Source organism: Mustela erminea, chromosome X, assembly GCF_009829155.1.
Source record: "Mustela erminea isolate mMusErm1 chromosome X, mMusErm1.Pri, whole genome shotgun sequence".
NCBI lineage: Eukaryota > Metazoa > Chordata > Mammalia > Carnivora > Mustelidae > Mustela > Mustela erminea.
In genome coordinates this window covers 38990167-38994497 of record NC_045635.1, presented here as the reverse complement: position 1 = coordinate 38994497, position 4331 = coordinate 38990167, and the positions used below count along the sequence as shown (strand labels likewise).

At 42.6% G+C, this 4331-nt stretch overlaps 1 pseudogene; it reads right to left on the bottom strand.

Annotated features, from left to right (window-relative positions):
- Positions 1 to 1495: 1495 nt before the first annotated feature.
- On the bottom strand, positions 1496 to 1801 carry LOC116582233 (annotated as a pseudogene).
- Positions 1802 to 4331: the final 2530 nt, after the last annotated feature.

Genomic DNA, 4331 nt, shown 5'->3' with positions numbered 1-4331 from the left:
CAAATAGATTTGGGATTCAATTTCTGGCTCCATATTCAGAAATAAGCTGTATGACATTGTTTTATTTTGTTTCAAACTGTACCCAGCCTTATTAAAGACTTTTTTCAGGGCACCTGGGTGGTGCAGTAGATTAAGCATTATACTCTTGGGTTCAGCTCAGGTCTTGATCTCAGGGTCTTGAGATGGAGCCCTGTATCAGGTTCCCCACTCAGTGCGGAGTCTGCTTGAGATTCTCTCTCTCCCTCTGCCCCTCCTGCTCATGCTTTTTCCCTTCTCTCTCTCTAAAGTAAATACATAAATCTTTTTTTAAAAAAGATTTTTATTTATCTGACAGAGAGATCACAAGTATGCAGAGAGGCAGGCAGAGAGAGAGGGGGAAGCAGGCTCCCTGCCAAGCAGAAAGCCTGATGTGGGGCTCAATCCCAGGACCCTGGGATCATGACCTGAGCCAAAGGCAGAGGCTTTAACCGACTGAGCCACCCAGGCACCCCAATAAATAAATTAAAAAAAAATAAATATACTTTTCATAAACAATCACAGTATATCAGGCAGGACATGGGCAGATGATAGTTAACAGTATACAACAACCTTCGAACTCCCTTCTTCAATGGGCTACCAAAAGCAGAAAGCCACTATAAAACCCAATGAAGTCTTCATCTGATGCACTGAACACGGAAAGTTTAGAGTGAGGGTTGACAGTTGACATTTATCATGTTGCTTAACAACTTTTCACAAGCTGACCCTGATTTTCCAGAAATGAAATGAAAATGGCAGAATTACTAATCTAAAGATCCACAAGCTAAAAAAGGAACTCTTTCGAGAGATGCCATCTCCATGGTGACGCTGTAAAGTCCAGATTGCCTGACATAATGAGAACCATGCCTTGGGGTCAGGTTCCAACAGGCCTCTGGGTTTAAGGGGGTCAAGTCTATGTTGAAGGCAGAGAGGGAGAAGAGGATATAAAAAATGAATTTTAGTCTTTCCACACCACCAAGGCATTTGTGCCAAGGTAGCTCATGTGTGTCAACATCAAGAAATCCCTCCTCTTGGCAACCAAGAGGAAGTTTCTCAAAACTAGAAGGGAAAAGTGTTTTACCCCCTTGGTGTTTTTGTTTAGTTTTTGTTTTTTAAGATTTTATTTATTTACCTGAAAGAGAGTGAGAGAGCACAGCAGGGGTAGGGGCAGTGACAGAGGGAGAGGAAGAAGCAGTCTCTTTGCCAAGCAGGGAGCCCAATGTGGGGCTCGAGCCTGAGACCCCAGGAACATGACCTTAGCCAAAGGCAGACACTTAAGTGGCTGAGCCACCCAGGGGCCCAAGTGTTTTTCCCCTTTCATCAGTCTAGCTTTAGAGATATTATGTTAGTGACAATATGCCCCTCGCCCAAAACAACAACGAAGCACTCTGTGTGCCAACAGCACATCATTAAAAAAAAGCAAAACAAAATTCTGAATTTTTATAAAACTTAGTTAAAAAGCAAGCAAACAAACAATATTTCAAACTGTGGGGTCACCAGTGAAGTTATCAAAAACGCACTTGGCATGTCCAGCACCTTCAGCTTTCTGTGCCTGGTCTATTGAGGCACCTCGGTTTTCTGCGGGGTTATTCCCATCCATGCCCACACCAGCTTCCCCCTTTTGCCCTTAGGGTACCTTCTCTCCCTTCTTGGCAGGGGACCTTTTTAGGCTTGGGCTATGGCTTTGGAGGAACAGGATTAGCAGACAGCAGATCTTCTCTGTGGCTTAATCCTTCACCTTGACTTTATCTCCTTTGGTGTCCCCTTCAGCCTTTCTCCTGGGCATGGTGGCAGTGGTGGAACGTAGGTCCTGGACGCTGGGATGCAGCGACACTCAGCCTTTGGCTGATCCAGGGGTCGTTCTTGCCTTTTCTTCTTCATGCTGCTTGTAAGCTGTGTGACCTAGGCCAGATAAGGTTCCCTAAGCCTCAGTGCTCTCGTACATAAAATGGGATACTTACTACTCCATTTTTCTTGTGCTCTAAAGAGCCTTTCATTTTAATTTTTTTAAAGGATTTTATTTATTTATTTGACAGAGAGAGAACACAAGCTGGAAAAGAAGCAGGCAGAGGGAGAAGCAGGCTCCCCACTGAGCAGGGAGCCTGGTGCAGTACTCAATCCTAGGACCCTGAGATCATGACCCGAGGGGAAGGCAGATGCTTAACTGACTGAGCCACCCAGGCATCCCTGTGGAATTGCTATTAAATTGATGATGTCTTCTCATTGACAGCATTTGATTAATTGAGAGGTTGAGCCATTCCCTTCCAGGTTCTTATAAAGATGAAAGATATGTATGTTAGTGCTTGATACAGAGTCAGAGCTCAAGAAACTCTGTTACATTTCAGTAACTTGGTCATAGGCTGTATTACTAGCAAGTGAGAAAGCCAAGATTGGAACTAAGTTTGTAACCATAGTTACGGCGCTCCTTCTCTATTAGCCTTAAATTCTAGCCTCGGATAGTGAGGGAAATAGCTCATTATATGTGCTGTGAGTCGATCTCTCACGTCACGGCCCAGACTCCTTGATTCTCATAATTCTGTCTGCTCTTCCTAATTCCTACAATCTTCACCAGGCATAAATCATGTTGAACCCATCATTTTAAAATTGAAATTGTAATCCTTAAGTCAATGCACACAGGACTTTGATAATTATTATTTGTTACATTAAGTTGTCATATGTTATCTTTCCGAGACTGAGCTTCTGGGATAATAGGAACGAGGTGAAGCATCAAATAGGCTAATAGGCAAATAGAAAGATAAATCTTTAAATTGTCGAAATGAAGTTAAGTCTTTAGCCGACTCCAGTACTCTCTGCTTTGTACTGCTTCTTTTTCTCCCAGGGGGAATCAAGGATCCATAACTGTATTAGTGATTGGTGTTAGTGCTCCCCTAACTACTGAAAGTGGCTCTGAGCTGGGGAGGGGAGTGTGGCCAAGGATCTCAACCACAAATTTGGTGTAGTAGGTGATGATGGTGATGATGATGATAATGATGATGATGATGATGGATGGTAATGATGCTTTGCCTGCCCAGCATCCAGTCTTCTTTTCCATCGGAGAAACTCTATCTTCCCTCCATCCTTGTGATTTTCTGGAGGTCGGATTCATCCTGGGGTGGTTGAGAAACCCGGGCCTGAACAATCGGCCCATTTTATCTTTTTGGCCACCATATTTGTTACCGGGATGAGTAAATCATTGAACATTTTTTGCTTAATCTAGTTTGAGTTTTAACTTTTTAATATGTTCAGTTGAAAAAGTCCATCTTCGCTAATGTAATTGTAAATCAAGACCAGTTGGCAACTGAGGACACCCCTAATAGCCATGGGCTCATGCGAGAACTAAACCCTTAACAAGGAGTCGATGAGAATAGTTTTTCAGGTCCCCTGGCACCATCAAGGAAGAGGCTTGCCCTGCTGGACCAACCCAGGTGTAAAATCAACCAGACAGATATTTTCATTATCCCTGAAGTTATCCTCATACCACAAATCAATAACATTTTTTTTTTTTTTAAAATGACCCAATTCCCTACTCTTGACTCTAGTGTCTGCCAGCTAATCATTTGGACTTAAGGTAGCCCTTCTTCTCTGGGAAGGGAGTACATACAGCAGGTGAAACCCATACTCTGGGAGGTGTTTTGGAGGTAGTACAAATAAATAAACTCACGGACTCATTTGTAAGTGAACCTCCTGCAAATCTGATTATCACGAGTCAGTCCAATTAGTGAGCTCAACTTCAGATAATTTCACACGTTTGAATTTCTGAACCTGCCAATTTGAAAATCATCGCATCCTAAACAGTAATGACTAGCAGCAAGTGAAGAACCACCTTAAAGATGAACTCAAAATACCGAATCTTTAAATCACATACTTGCTGTTTTCTCTTGAGCATAGAGTGGAGTTCATGTTCTTTGAAATGCTATTTTCCTTATCTAAGATCTAAGATCCTGTATGTATCGTGCTGGCATTCAGTGAGGGTGTGGGGGCTGATGGACTTGCCTGCTTTTCCCCAAGACCCCAGCCACCAAACTTCACAATCCTTTGTGTGGTTGCTTAGGTATTAGCTATGAGAAGCTGTGACAGCCCTGGTAAGATGTTCTAAAATGGTACTTGACAAAGTGGTTCAGTCTTTCAGAAAGTTTATATCCATGACTACCCTGGGGAGGTGTGAAGTTCTAGAGCCAGTGGTGGAAAAAATCAAATGTCCGATTTATTTGACAATATGGCTTCCTGCAGCATCTTCAGATAAAGAATGACATTTAGAGAAGATGTCTCTTCATTAAGAAGACTTGATATTCCTATGGGAATTGCAAATATTAAAC